Consider the following 16,710-nt stretch of genomic DNA (forward strand, 5'->3'; position numbering starts at 1 on the left):
ACTATTAAACCTGTATGTACACAGCAAAATACGGCTGTAACTATTAAACCTGTATGTACACAGCAAAATACTGCTGTAACTATTAAACCTGTGTGTACACAGCAAAATACGGCTGTAATTATTAAACCTGTGTGTACAGAGCAAAAAACGGCTGTAACTATTAAACCTGTACACAGCAAAATACGGCTGTAACAATTAAACCTTTATGTACACAGCAAAATACTGATGTAACTATTAAACCTGTATGTACACAGCAAAATACTGATGTAACTATTAAACCTTTATGTGCACAGCAAAACACGGCTGTAACTATTAAACCTGTATGTGCACAGCAAAACACGGCTGTAACTATTAAACCTGTATGTGCACAGCAAAACACTGATGTAACTTTTAAACCTGTATGTACACAGCAAAACACTGATGTAACTATTAAACCTGTATGTACACAGCAAAACACGGCTGTAACTATTAAACCTGTATGTACACAGCAAAACACTGCCGTAACTATTAAACCTGTATGTACACAGCAAAACACTGCCATAACTATTAAACCTGTATGTACACAGCAAAACACGGCCGTAACTATTAAACCTGTATGTACACAGCATAACACGGCCGTAACTATTAAACCTGTATGTACACAGCAAAACACTGCCGTAACTATTAAACCTGTATGTACACAGCAAAACACTGCCGTAACTATTAAACCTTTATGTACACAGCAAAACACTGCCGTAACTAATCAACCTTTATGTACAGAGCAAAACACTGCCGTAACTTTTAAACCTGTATGTACACAGCAAAATACTGATGTAACTATTAAATCTGTATGTACACAGCAAAATACTGATGTAACTATTAAATCTGTATGTACACAGCAAAATACTGATGTAACTATTAAACCTTTATGTACAGAGCAAAACACTGCTGTAACTTTTAAACCTGTATGTACACAGCAAAATACTGCTGTAACTATTAAATCTGTATATACACAGCAAAATACGGCTGTAACTATTAAACCTTTATGTACTGAGCAAATACTGTTGTAACTTTTAAACCTGTATGTACACAGCAAAATACTGCTGTAACTATTAAACCTTTATGTACTGAGCAAATACTGTTGTAACTTTTAAACCTTTATGTACACAGCAAAATACTGATGTAACTATTAAACCTTTATGTACAGAGCAAATACTGTTGTAACTTTTAAACCTGTATGTACACAGCAAAAAACTGATGTAACTATTAAACCTTTATGTAAACAGCAAAATACTGCTGTAACTATTAAACCTTTATGTACAGAGCAAAACACTGCTGTAACTTTTAAACCTGTATGTACACAGCAAAATACTGCTGTAACTATTAAACTTGTGTGTATAGAGCAAAACACTGCTGTAACTATTAAACCTTTATGTACAGAGCAAAGCACTGCTGTAACTATTAAACCTTTATGTACACAGCAAAACACTGCTGTAACTATTAAACCTTTATGTTTTATGTACACAGCAAAACACTGCTGTAACTATTAAACCTTTATGTACACAGCAAAACACTGCTGTAACTATTAAACCTTTATGTACAGAGCAAAATACTGCTGTAACTATTAAACCTGTGTGTACATAGCAAAATACTGCTGTAACTATTAAACCTGTGTGTACAGAGCAAAATACTGCTGTAACTATTAAACCTTTATGTACAGAGCAAAATACAAAATACTGCTGTAACTATTAAACCTGTGTGTACATAGCAAAATACTGCTGTAACTATTAAACCTTTATGTACAGAGCAAAATACTGCTGTAACTATTAAACCTTTATGTACAGAGCAAAATACTGCTGTAACTATTAAACCTGTATGTACACAGCAAAATACTGCTGTAACTATAAAACCTTTATGTACAGAGCAAAATACTGCTGTAACTATTAAACCTTTAAGTACAGAGCAAAACACTGCTGTAACTGTTACACCTTTATGTACTGAGCAAACACTGCTGTAACTATTACACCTTTATGTACAGATCTAGATAAAGTTAACTTAAATTTGCTTTTTAAAAAACAATATAATTGTTTCTACTAATGGCTACATGTGAGATGCCAGTTAAATAACTTTATTCCTCTAATCTCCCAAGTTAATTATTTTTTTTGTTGGGTTTAACTTCTCTCCGACACAATTATAGGTAATATGGCAACTTTCCAGCTTTTGTGCATGCATTATTTCATCACAAGCAGGCACCTGGGTACCGATTTTCCGTAAGCCAGCGGGATGGCTTCCTCACATGAAGAATTCAATGCCCTGAGTGAGGCTCGAACTCACATCAGTGAGGGGCAAGTGATCTGAAGTCAGCAACCTTAACCACTCGGCCACAGAGGCCACTCTCCTGAGTTAAATGCCAACTGCCTGATAAAATCAGGAGTAAATATTTTCAAGAGAAATTCCCATCTTTTCAACCTTGCATTTTTAAGCATTATTAAAGCAAAATTTCTTAACATGTGCATGTATTATAGTTTCACATGAAAAAGAGAATTATCAACTGACAAAATATTATGAATTCATTAATAGGAAGATCTGATCCTTAAAAACCCCTGAAAAAGCAGGATGTCACTAATAAACATCTTAAAATCTTTTAAGCCTTCTGAAGCTTTGTCACTGTTGATTGTGTGAGACAAGTCATTATACATATTAATGCCTACTGATGAGGCAAACTGGTTAAAGTCTGAATTCTGGCACTCTCTCTACAGGAGTTAAAATTACACCAAAATATTACAAGATCAATTACTTTTCTAATAATGTGGATTTTTAACCAATTAAAGGGCCATAACTCTAAAGTTACTCAAGACATCCAGACGAAACTGTGAGTGCACTACCACATAATAATAATAATTGAGGGCTGAGTGCAATACTGCCTTAACTCCCTGTATTCAATACGAGTTACAGCAGTATTGCACTCAACACTATTATGTTGGGAGCCTCCAATGATTTTGCAAAATTAATGCTGTTATATTGAAACTTGAAAATTTCCTGTATCTGGTGATGATATTCTAAACATTTATGACAAAATATTTCCTTCCAAAAAAGAACAGATTTATACTGATGTATGCACTATATTTCTATAGCTTCACTTCTGGTGAAATGATTTCCTCTGTAAATATGGCGATAAATTTCTTAGAAATTGCAGCATTATCTGGGGAATATTCCAATCATTTCACAAGCTGATTGCCATTTATCATAGGAAAAAATTATTCAAATTTTCTCGCACAGATTTTCTATAAACTCAAAAGTCAACTGAAAGACACTGGCCACTTTCTTAATTATCACCATGTTTTGTGTACAGGGATAATCTACTGTCAAATTCCTTTATACTCTTAAGGAACCTGTGCAATGCATATCAGATCATGAAGGTTAATAATGTGTAAAGTTTCCATCTATTCTTATTAGTGGGTACTGAGATACAAACTTACATACTCAGACTTTATCATGACGCCAATGCAGACACCAACACAGACATGGGCGAATGGGCGAACAGAATAGCAATACCAATTCTGTAAATAGTCAAGCTAAATTGAAATGTGCAATCTAATTGTCAGTAATGATCGACAGTTCCAATTTTTGTCGACAAATTTCATCTAAATCCTCCCTCTATTGTTGTTCTATTCATAACAAGGTCAAGTGCTCACAAGCCATATCACAAATAAAATGCCGTGGTCTATTGTGTAAACTAGGTCAATTGTATTTGACAGTCCCGATTGGACAGTCTGTTTCATGTAAACATTAATGACTGACAGTTTTGGATCCGTCCATTGAGATTCAACTTACACATTTCGTTGTTTGATGGGAAAAGGTGTTATCTATATAATAATAATCGTCGGGGACTCAGGTTCCAGTCATCTGTGTTCAAGAGACCCGAGGTAGAACAGTATGTATTATACAAGATTTTGCCGGAACCATATGAAGAAAGTGAGGTGTTTTAGGGGTCTGAGTTTGACCAAATGAAGCTGGATTGTAGTGGATCACATGATGAAAATAAGCAATTTTCTTGTCGTTCAATACTCTATAGTTGCCTTTTCATCACTGATTTGCTTGTGCTGGTTGCAATTTCCGTATCAGCAGAACAATATTAAAATCATATCTCAATAATACCGGTGCATAATTGTATGGAAACCTCTGATGGCAGTAAACTATCATTTCCTTCTCTTCCCTCTTATAATGTCTTATTCTAATATGAACATTTATTAAAAGTCAAATACAGCTGCAGTATATCATTTAAGTATAGGTAAGAGGTTCTGATAACCGGGCGAAGCCCGGTTATCAGAACGGCTTACCTACTTACTGGCAAATATGTGGGGGTGAAGAAATCTGACCTTCCTCATTAACCATGAAATTGCTGTTGTCAAACAAATTTGTGTCTTCAGAGGTAAGCTGAGTGTGAATTCCATCATTTATTTTGTCTGTAATTTGGAGCCAAAACAGATGTGAATGTCTAGCAAAATGACGGACTGTTTTCAGTTTGTTTCAAAGGATTATGTTGAGCAAAGAATTAAAAGAGTCATTTGTTCCCTAGCTAGCTCTTTTAGTGAAATGTTAAATTAATTATTGGCAAACTGCCTCTTAATGGTGCGTTCTTCATGATTCCCCAAAAATTCAGTAAGAACCCGGTTCTTATTTCATAACTTTTAACTGACAGGTTTAATTGGGAAGGTCATGATAAGACCACAATCAGGTGATAAAGGCAATTTATTTATCAGACTAATTTATTGGGGTGTACTTTACAGGAATGAAGTGACATACTGATATTATGAAGTGTGAAAATATTTAATTAAACATTTAATTCTTCGCTCAACATAATCCTTTGAAACAAACTGAAAACGGTCCATCATTTTGCTAGACATTCACATCTGTTTTGGCTCCAAAAATTGCAGACAAAATAAATGATGTAATTCGCACTGAGCATACCTCTGAAGACACAAATTTGTTTGACAACAGCAATTTCATGGTTAATTAGGAAGGTCAGATTTCTTCACCCCCACATATTTGCCAATAAGTAGGTAAGAAGTTCTGATAACCGGGCTTTGCCCGGTTATCAGAACCTCTTACCTATACATATTTTCACACTTCATAATATGTGGTATGTCACTGCATTCCTGTAAAGTACACCACAAATAAATGAGTCTGATAAATAAATTGCCTTTATCACTTGATTGTGGTCTTATCATGACCTTCCCAATTAAACCTGTCAGTTAAAAATTATGAAATAAGAACTGGGTTCTTACTGAATTTTTGGGGAAACATGAAGAACGCACCATTAAGTATAGGTAAGAGGTTCTGATAACCGGACGAAGCCCGGTTATCAGAACGTCTTACCTACTTATTGGCAAATATGCGGGGGTGAAGAAATCTGACCTTCCTAATTAACCATGAAATTGCTGTTGTCAAACAAATTTGTGTCTGCAGAGGTAAGCTGAGTGTGAATTCCATCATTTATTTTGTCTGTAATTTGGAGCCAAAACAGATGTGAATGTCTAGCAAAATTATGGGACTGTTTTCAGTTTGTTTCAAAGGATTATGTTGAGCAAAGAATTAAAAGAGTCATTTGTTCCCTAGCTAGCTTAAATATTTTCACACTTCATAATATGTGGTATGTCACTGCATTCCTGTAAAGTACACCACAAATAAATGAGTCTGATAAATAAATTGCCTTTATCACTTGATTGTGGTCTTATCATGACCTTCCCAATTAAACCTGTCAGTTAAAAATTATGAAATAAGAACCGGGTTCTTACTGAATTTTTGGGGAAACATGAAGAACGCACCATTAAGAAGCAGTCTGCCAATAACATACTAAACTTAAAACACAGACTGATTCAATTTTCCCTGTGAAAAAAATATCCAAGTTTAGCAAGTTAAAACCTTGTTTACAAATTTCATTTTGATTCAGATTAATCAAAAAGATTCAAAATCTGACACTGAAATCATTTTTCTCTTGTGATTACAGCAGAAGTAAAACCCTTTTAAATTACAAATAATTTGTCAGGTCTCTGCATAACTGTCTTTGATAATAAAGCATCCAAAAGCAAGAACACAAGGCAATATTTGAAGCAAATATGTTGAACAACAAGAGCTGTCTCCATAGGATGACACATGCCCCCAATGGCACTTTGAATGAATAGTTATGGCCGATGTTAGAGTTTAGGACCTTTGACCTATGGAGCTGGGTCTTGCGCACGACACGTCGTCTTACTGTGTCACACATTCATGGGTAGTTATTTTAAAATCCATGCATGAATGACAAAGATATGGACCGGACACGCCCATCAATGCACTATCATGAAAAATGACCTTTAATGGCTAAGTGTGACCTTGACCTTTGAGCTACGGACCTGGGTCTCGTGCGGGACACGTCGTCTTACTGTGGTACACATTCATGCCAAGTTATTTGAAAATCCATCCATGGATGACAAAGATATGGACCAGACACGCCCATCAATGCACTATCCTTTAACGTCTAAGTGTGACCTTGACCTTTGAGCTACGGACCTGGGTCTTGCTCGCGACACGTCGTCTTACTGTGGTACACATTCATGCCAAGTTATTTGAAAATATATCCATCGATGACAAAGATATGGACCGGACACGCCCATCAATGCACTATCCTTTAACGTCTAAGTGTGACCTTGACCTTTGAGCTACGGACCTGGGTCTTGCACGCGACACGTCGTCTTACTGTGGTACACATTCATGCCAAGCTATTTGAAAATCCATCCATCAATGACAAAGATATGGACCGGACACGAAAATTGCGGACAGACCGACAGACTGACGGACTGACAGACAGTTCAAAAACTATATGCCTCCCTTCGGGGGCATAAAAATTGAGAGTGAGCCTGTTTCCTCCTATTAAAGTAGATGAGTCTTCACCTTTTTGTCCTAATGTCTTCTTTTTTTTCTCACTTTTCTATCTTTTATATTTGATAAAGAAAGGGACAAAATTATATAAAATTTAAATATCTGCAAAAGTTGTCTATGAACAAAAAACAGACATTGTAGGAAAGAAATTCTTCCAGCATCACTAAGTCTTGTTATCCTAACGATTTAATCTTGATAGTCAGGAGCATTGAAATTTGCAACTCAAGTCTGTTATACTGAATTATTGATATCTAATACAAATTTGGGCAGAAATGTGCAATTTTCAAGTAAATCCTGTAAAATAAAACATTATTAATACTAAGTGCCTTAACACTTGTTTTCCTGAGGGAATATGACTGAAAGCCTGGTGTCTTCGAAACACTCTGGTCTAGCTAGACAAGCTAGCAAATATTACAATAAAATTGAAAACAGAACTCAAAAAAAGTGATAAAATGATAAAATAAAATCTTACGTTTTATAAGCGGAAGACTCCTCCTTGTCGAAATCGCTGTCACCAAAACTGACCTCGACTTTTCTCCCAGCTGTAGCCATTTCACACATATAAAACAACTATCAATCTAAAAAATCAGTTAATATTCCACGACTTTTTTTTTACACTCGCAGTAACCTCAAAGCTAATAATACATCAAATGTCTTCCTATAAGTGAATGAAATAAGAAAATATCATCTGTTTTAGCCCCTCTTTTAACATTCACAATTAGTCTTTCGATGACAGATAATCAATCGCAAGCAATCATACAGGCCAAACTAATATAATCTCTCAAAACATCGCACAATTCTTTATATTTTCAATGCATCAAGAGTTCACTCTCCTTATATGAATCACAACAAATCATCTCTCTCAATAACACAGCCAATGCTATGAATATGGTATCGCCAGTCTCAGACAGAAATCTAAAAATTTGTCACAAATATTCCTTCATGATATTTTCGAAATACGAAAAATAGTTCACAAGAATTGTGTGAAGACTGTACGAAGTATTGCAAGTTTCCAACCTGTTCCACTTTTTGTTATAAGGACATCATCTAAAATAATGTGTCAAGATTGATTGGCCATCAACTTCTGAAATTCTCCTTTACATCATTTAAAGCAGTTTTGAAGAAAATTGTAAAAGACAGTATGGTCAGAAATTTCTAAAATGTTCAATTTGTGCCATAAATATAAAAGAAGTTCAAGAAATGGTAAATTCAGAATGAAGTATTCTCAACCACAGCGATTTGTCTTTAAATGATAGATAATCAATTGGCATTTCCAGTCTTGTCTGGCTAATCATTTACTCGCTATTAATTTCTTCTTTTAGGCAAACGTACTTCTATCAAAATGAAAAATAAAATTGTATAAAGTTCAAAATTGCAATTTTGCTGTTGTATTATAAACATATTTAATGAAATATCGAGAAATATTGATTACCGGTAAATAAAATGCATATTTGTATTGGAGTGAAATGTATTTTCTATAATTTCACTATTTTCTATATTTTCACTGCTTTTCGAGAACTATTTCATTACCCTTGGGAGGTGACTTCAGGGATCATGAAGAAAACTGCAATAAACTTTTTCTCTGTCTAAAAATTGCCAAAGTCAAGATATAAAATTTAAAATGATAGCTATTCTCCTGTTGTACATTTCACCCTGAATGTATACGATCTCCATGGCATTTAAACCTCCTCAAAGGGACACTGCTTGGTAAATTGGTTCATCACTTTAAGAAAGTAAATACACCAAAATGTCAAAAAAAACCCACTAAAAAACGATTACCCGCAAGAAATGCAAATTGTGAGCAACTCAGGTACAGCTACACTTTCACGTTTTATATTGATGTGAGATTTGATGATTATAGCTAGGGGCAGTAGTTAAATAGATACTGTGAAGCTTGATAAAAAATACTTTAAGCAGCACTATTACAACATCTGGCCCAAGTGACCTTGACCTTCACAATAATCAGATGTCTGCCCTTTACCAAGACCAACCTAGTGTAGTTTGATGATAATATGGGCAGCAGTTAAGAAGAAATAATTTCCTATCTAATGACAAAAAGTTTAACAAGAGCTGTCTGTTGACGGCATACTCGAATATTCGAAGAACTGATGTACGTATGGGGTCAAAATATTACCCGAGATTTTCAGACAAAAAAAAAATGGAATGGTATGCGAAACTTAACTAATTTCTATGTCAAAAGGGGCCATAACTGAGCCAAAATACTTGTCATAGTTAAGTAGTCTTGCCTACATATGGAGACTATGATGGTAAACAAGTGGTCGAAGTTTCAAATTAAGCCATATGTCAAACAGTTTAGACAAAATATGGATTATTGATTATTAAATAGTTTTAAAATATGGACAGGTATGAAAAACTGAACTAATTTCCAAGTCCAAAAAGGGACAAAATTCTGCCAAATTATCTTTAACATAGTTACATACCTTCGACTGCAGATGGAGATCATAACGATGAACAAGAGTTCAAAGTTTGAAAGCCACACATCAAATAGTTTTGACAAAACCTGGACTTGTACAAAGTGTTCAAAGTTTCAAAGTCTCATGTCAACAAATTTTGAAAAAAAAAGTAGACTTGTACAAAAACTAAGCCGATTTCAAAGTCCAAAAAGGGCCATAATTCAGCCAATATATGTGAAAGAGTTATGTACTCTAGCCTACAGATAGAGACTGTTTTAATAAACAAGTGATAAATGTTTCAAACCATATGTCAAACAGTTTACACAAAATATAAAATGGTACAGATCTGTAAATTAATGTGTCATAATTCAGACAAAATCCTTGATGGAGTTATGTACTCTTGCCTAAAACTGGAATGGTTATGGTACACAAGTGTTGGAACTTTCAAAGCTATAATATGTCAACCAAAACAAAACTTTTTACCACAAAATTATGGTTTTCTAAGCCCAAGAAAGAAATTCTGACAAAATGCAAGCATGAATTATTATAGCTCCTGCTCTACTTATTCAGCTAATGATGATAATAACAAGTGTATGCAACCCTTATTTTTTTTAAGAAAAAGTGAACCATAAAAAAACATCTTAACCAGAAATACCGACATGATTTCCTTGCTATTAAAACACTCATTAGAAATTTTATACAACAGACCTGGTGTAAAATATATCTTGATATTCAAAATGTTTCCAAAACGTTTTGGCACAGTGTCAAAACTGTGCATCAGTGTATAAGCAAACTGTGCATCAGTGTATAAGCAAACAAGTGCGAACTCTAAGGCCATAACTCAAAGAGTGACTGGAACTATCTGGTTTGGCATCTAACTTTTCTGAGATATTATGCCCATAAACATTTTGACAAAGTTCAGTGAATATTGGATCAGAACTACTTAAATTAAATATTGGACACTGTCAAATTTCACAATTTTTAGTTATTCAAGGGTAATGCTAGAGCCACTGGGACAATCTGGATGGTTATCAAACTTGACCAAATTTAGGTAAATGATAGACAGGAACTGCTCAAACTAGAAACTGGAAACTGTTAATATTTGCAGTTTTGAGTAAGGGGCTTTAACTCAAGAGAGAATTCAAATTTCCAGCTGAAGAAAGTCTCAGTTACAGAAAGGACTTTTGTGTTGAAACATTCAACCATGGTTTTACAATCTGTTTGATAACACATAAGCTGATTTAAATCAGGCAGAAAGTTCTTTAATGTTCTAAAAAATGCACCAGTCTCACCATGCAGTCATCTATGATAACGACTTAAATATAGAAAATTCTTCAAATAACCTGGAACCCCCCAAAAATGGTGATTTAAAAACAATTGCAGCAAGTCTGACCTTAAAATTTGCAATGATGACTCATTGACAGAAAATTCTTTAATAAGCTTGGAATCTTTATTGAGGGAACCACAATCATAATTATTTAACAGACAACTAATACAAGACATAACTAAGACAGGTGATTAGCTAAAAGCCATCCTCTTAGCTGACATGCTCTCTCCTGACTTAATTATCTTGTCTGTTTCTTTCAGAAGACATTTAATTTAGCATTAAGAAAATGTTAACAGGATTTTAAGAAATATGTTTCTTTCAGAAGACATTTAATTTAGCATTAAGAAAATGTTAACAGGATTTTAAGAAATATTTTTGTACCTAATTAGGCCTATACAGATTTAATGCATTAAACTTTTGTAAATATGAACATTTTTAGGAATCTGTCAAAACATCCATGCTATTGAAATATCCAGGAAGTAAAATTATTATAACTTATTAGTCCTGATTCCTGACAATTTTGCCACAAGTAAATTATTTAACACAATGGCAGCATCCCTGCCGTATGTAATCCTTGTATATTGAACAATTCTTCCTGCAAAATCCATGTACATACAACACTAAGTATGGATACAAATCAAACTCATTGTTTCAAATCACAAAACAAACTACTAAATGATTCACTTCTAACTTTTGCACATATTCTTTTGACAGCAAAAGTATATTGTGAGCACTTGACTTGAGAAGATAGAGAATCAGTTTCCTTACATACAAGTATATCCTTCCTCTTAACAGTGAAGTGTTGTTACATTGTTACTAGATCATTAACAACAACACGTTTGTAGTAATATGGAAACAATTGAACCCTTACCCTGCCAAATTTCTATAATGAACTTGTCCATCTTTCAATTTGCACAGTACCATTAACTGTAAAAAGGGATGCTTACCAAAAAAGATACTGACTGAATGGCGAACAGTGCAGATCTTGATCAGACTGCACATATGTGTATAGGCTGATCATGTACTATATGCTCCTATCTGCAAAGAATAGTATAGTGGAAACTTCATAATTAGGTCAGTGACTTCCAATATCATAATAAAGGCATTTGAACTAACAGCCTTGCAGACTGCCTTTATTTCTGTGGAGGTTTAGTAGATTTTCATGTTTGGTAATATAGTACCAAAAGTAACTGATCCTTAATGAATGTCTCCCTATACCACCTAGACGAAATGATGACCATCACAATTCCATAGTGAAAACATGGTCAGGACCATGGTTGGTCATGGTCGACTATGGTGAGATGAGATTGGCCATGGTCAACCAGGGTCAGAAAAGCTGATCTACAGTTTGACCATGGTCTACCGTAGTCAACTTTTTTTTTCAATCACAGTTGACCATGGACTATCATGGTCATGTTAGTAATTTTCACACTTATAAAGTTTTACCATGCATCAAAGACACCTGACTGCATTTTGGATCCAAAGGTTTTCCTAGTTATAGAATAGTTTTCCTGCATTTATAGACAGATTCAAATGTAAACTATCATAGTCTGACTATATATAATTTGTTGTCATCTTTGCCACTTTATTACAAATAAATTACTGACTTGCAAAAATAGATATAGACTGCAATTGTCATGTCTTTTCACGACCATTTCAAATTCATTTATACAGTTAATAGATAGTCAATAATCACCACCGTCGTGGACCTTGGTCGACCATAGTAAACCATTGTCCCATGACCATGAATTACCATGGTAATAAACTTTGACTGGGCAATTAACCATACTGACCACACATATTTCCATATAGGGTCACTAACAAAACCAGTAATGGATGGTATGATCCCCCACAAGGAAGTATGAACTGTAAGTCAGATTGTTTACAAAGATTTTACTTGGAATCAATCCAGTATTGATCAACATCATTTAATTATGTCTTCAATAGAAAATGACATCTCTTTAAGTCCATTTTATAGACAAGATAAAGACAGATTTCCTGTTACATGCTCTCTATTGATCTCACTGTAGTCTGTTACTCTCATTGACAGTTTACAATCACATGTATCCAAGAAAAAAGAAAACTTGAAACAGGTAAAAAAAAAAAACTTATAAAACCTGCTACATTAAAAAACTGATAATCAACTAGCTTCAGAAAATAATGCTCTGGGAACCTTTTAACTATTCAAATTACCAAGCAACTGAGGCACATTACAAGGTAATTCAAATCTAAGAAAGAAATCATTCCCAGACAATAGAGGCATTCCAATTGCTGACATTCACTAAAGCCAACATGTATTTGATTGTCAATTAGTTAAATAGAATGCATCAAATGAAGCTGATGGGAAAGTCCATGGTATTGAAGAGACCAAATAAGTACTGGCAAACAAGAGGGCAAAACTGGCCTGAGAAAGTAAACCATGAAAAACAAAACTATAAGAATAAATGCAAGAATGCTTTGGAAAATCCAGTATGAAGATTATGACATTTTCTTACTTTCAATTACACAGACATCTGACAGAATACATTTCACCAAAATATTGAGCAGTCAATCTAAGAATTCTACAGGCCAGAGTCATGCTGATCAATAGTTCTGAGTTCACAAGAAAAAGTTTCTTGAATGTGTTCTCTTTTAAGATTTGCTGACCCCCATCCCCTCCATGTCACCATGGAGGTGTTGTTTAAAGAAAATGCAGAGAAAAGTAACATTGAAACAGGTATGACCTGTAAATGCTACAGACCAAAATCCATCAGTGAATTTTTATTTTGAGCTTTGGAAGACCCTTTGTGCATAATGGAGCAAAATAAATTGTACAATTTAGAGAGAGGTTCAAGAAAGTATGCTACAGACTAAGTCTGGTGTAGATCCAGCTATCAAAAAAGAGTAGAATGACATACAGACTCTGCATACAGACATAGTATCAGGAAAATGGAATTTTCAAAACTCTCCACTTTGATGAAGGTCACAAAAAGATGATACATTATTTACACCCGCAGGAATTTGCATCATCAAGTCAGAGATAAATGACAGTTAAGTTTTAAATCCTCAAATAACTAATTTAAGTCATTCATTTGCATTTAAATTACTTTAGTTCATCTTCAGCTTTTTGAACATTATCTGAAATGGCTAGAGAAAATCCCACAAAAATTTAGAACTAAATTAGTCAAAGGTTAAATTGATAGCTGAATAAAGAAGAAAAACTTTTAAAAAGTTTGTGTTGTAATGTTATTAAGTCAAGCTGACAAAATATTATAATGTTAGGTCAAATGGCGACTCTTCAGAATTTTTGTACCCTACGGAGAATAATTTTAGGCATCATGGCATGCACCCGGTTAGGACCACAAACCTTGCCCCTTTGAAATAGGTTCATGAACTTCATGAATTTGTAAGAATTCATGAATTATTTCATGAATTATCAAAAAAGTTCATGAACTACAAGGATAAGTTCACTTACTTAAATTCATGAACTCTCAAGTTCAAGAATATTACTTTCATTTCATGCACTTGTAAATGTAGTTCATGAACATTTCAGACAATCCATTAAATGATTTTAAGAAATTCATGAACTTGAAAATGAAATTCAGATAATGATTGAAATTGTGATTCAGGAACTACAGGATTATGGATTTCTCCTATAAAAGATTTTCTAGAACTAGTATTAAGTTCTTGAACATTCAAGAACTTCTGAAGAACTTAAAGAAGTGTTCCTGAACCAGCATTACAGTTCGCAGACTGTGGTTCTAGAACAATGATGGTTCTTGACCATTGATTAAACAAGAGATCACAGAGTGATCTTGGCGCCCACCAATGTGCCATTTTTGAGTGTTCCAAATTTCAAGACTTACTGACTAGCTCAAGGTCAAATTCATTTCCGTACACAACACTGTGCATGTGGTCCAAATTCGAAAGCTGTAGCTTGAGAAATGTGAAAGTAGGTCACTAGATCAATCTTAAGGTCAAAGTTTAATTCGGTACACAAAACTATGCAAGTGGTCCAAATTTGAAGGCTGTAGCTTGAGAAATGTGAAAGTAGGTCACTAAGTCAAAATCAAGGTCAAATTTCACTTCAGAAACAAATCTATGCATGTAGTCCAAAACTGAAGCCTGTACCTTCAAAAATGTGAAAGTAGGTCACTAGGTCAATGTAAAGGTCAAAGTTTGTTTTGGTACACAATCCTATTCATGTGGTCTAAATTTGAAGCCTGTAGCTACAGAAATGTGAAAGTAGGTCACTAGGTCAATCTTAAGGTCAAAGTTCATTTCGGTACACAAAACTACGCAAGTGGTCCAAATTTGAAGGCTGTAGCTTGAGAAATGTGAAAGTAGGTCACTAGGTCAATGTAAAGGTCAAAGTTTGTTTCGGTACACAAAACCATGCATGTGGTCTAAATTTGAAGCCTGTAGCTACAGAAATGTGAAAGTAGGTCACTAGGTCAATCTTAAGGTCAAAGTTCATTTCGGTACACAAAACTATGCAAGTGGTCCAAATTTGAAGGCTGTAGCTTGAGAAATGTGAAAGTAGGTCACTAGGTCAAAATCAAGGTCAAATTTTATTTTGGAATACAGAACTATGCATGTGGTCCAAATTTGAAGCCTGTACCTTCAAAAATGTGAAAGTAGGTCACTAGGTCAATGTAAAGGTTAAAGTTTCTTTCGGTACATAAAACCATGCATGTGGTCCAAATTTGAAGGCTGTAGCTTGAGAAATGTGAAAGTAGGTCACTGGGTCAAAATCAATGTCAAATTTCATTTCGGAACACGAAATTATGCATGTGGTCCAAATTTGAAGCCTGTACCTTCAAAAATGTGAAAGTAGGTCACTAGGTCAATCTTAAGGTCAAAGTTTATATCACTGCACAAAACTATGCATGTGGTTGTAGCTACAGAAGGTTGTAGCTACAGAAATGTGAAAGTAGGTCACAAGGTCAAAATCAAGGTCAACTCATGTCAAGGTTCATCTTGCCACTCAAAACCATACATGTGGTCCAAATCTGAATGTTGTAGGTTATTGACAAGAAGTTTTTAAAAGCTTTTCCCTATATAAGTCTATATGAACCATGTGACCCCAGGGCGGGGCCATATTTGACCCTAGGGGGATAATTTTAACAAACTTGGTAGAGAACCACCAGGCAATGCTACATTACAATATCAAAGCCCTAGGCTTTGTGGTTTGGACAAGAAGATTTTCAAAGTTTTTCCCTATATAAGTCTATGTAAACCATGTGACCCCCGGGGCGGGGCCATATTTGACCCTAGGGGGATAATTTGAACAATCTTAGTAGAAGACCACTAGATGATGTCAAATACAAAATATCAAAGCCCTAGGTCCTGTGGTTTTGGACAAGAGGTTTTTCAAAGTTTTTCCCTATATAAGTCTATATAAACCATGTGACCCCCGGGCGGGGCCATATTAGACCCCAGGGAAATAATTTCAATCATCTTGGTAGAGGACCACTAGATGATGCTTCATACCAAATATCAAAGCCCTAGGCTCTGTGGTTTTGGCCAAGAAGGTTTTCAAAGTTTTTCCCTATATAAATCTATGTAAATTATAGAAATAAACAAAGGGCCATAACTTACTAAAAATTTGTTGAACCATTCTGATTTTCAGGGGGACACAACTAGGGTACCAATACATCATTCTGACAAAGTTTGGTCAAAATCCCCCTGGTAGTTTCTGAGGAGATGCGATAACGAGAAATTGTTAACGGAAGGACGGACGGACGGACGGACGGAAGGACGCCGGACCACGGACGCAGAGTGATTTGAATAGCCCACCATCTGATGATGGTGGGCTAAAAACTGCAAAAGTTCAAGAACTTACAGAACTTTACCAGTTCCTGAACAGTTACTGTTGGTAGGACTACTGAGAACCAAAATTGTTCATGAACACAGGTTCATTAAAAATACTAAAATTCAAAACCTTTTTCTAGTTCAGTATCAGATCTTGAACCCCAATAATTGTGAGTTTCTGAACTGTTCATTCCTTAAACATAAAACTTAGGTTTATTACCTTTTACAATAATGAATAAGTTCATGAACTGTTCATAAATGATCATGAACATTAAA

At 34.8% G+C, this 16,710-nt stretch overlaps 1 protein-coding gene and 1 long non-coding RNA gene across 5 annotated transcripts in view; both read right to left on the reverse strand.

Moving 5' to 3' along the window:
• LOC123537234 (uncharacterized) overlaps window positions 1-16,710 on the reverse strand; it is a 437,951-nt gene that overhangs the window by 76,961 nt on the left and 344,280 nt on the right. The gene's annotated exons all lie outside the window — the stretch shown is intronic.
• On the reverse strand, window positions 8,002-11,369 carry LOC123537235 (uncharacterized). 2 transcript variants are annotated; one of them, XR_006683493.2, is made up of 3 exons: window positions 11,023-11,369; window positions 9,342-9,426; window positions 8,002-8,234 (listed from the first exon to the last, which is right to left on the reverse strand). It is a non-coding gene; the product is annotated as an uncharacterized LOC123537235 (long non-coding RNA). The 2 variants fall into 2 exon arrangements; XR_006683492.2 differs by having other exon boundaries at window positions 9,342-9,421; window positions 11,023-11,368.

Source organism: Mercenaria mercenaria, chromosome 17 (genome assembly GCF_021730395.1).
Source record: "Mercenaria mercenaria strain notata chromosome 17, MADL_Memer_1, whole genome shotgun sequence".
Lineage (NCBI taxonomy): Eukaryota > Metazoa > Mollusca > Bivalvia > Venerida > Veneridae > Mercenaria > Mercenaria mercenaria.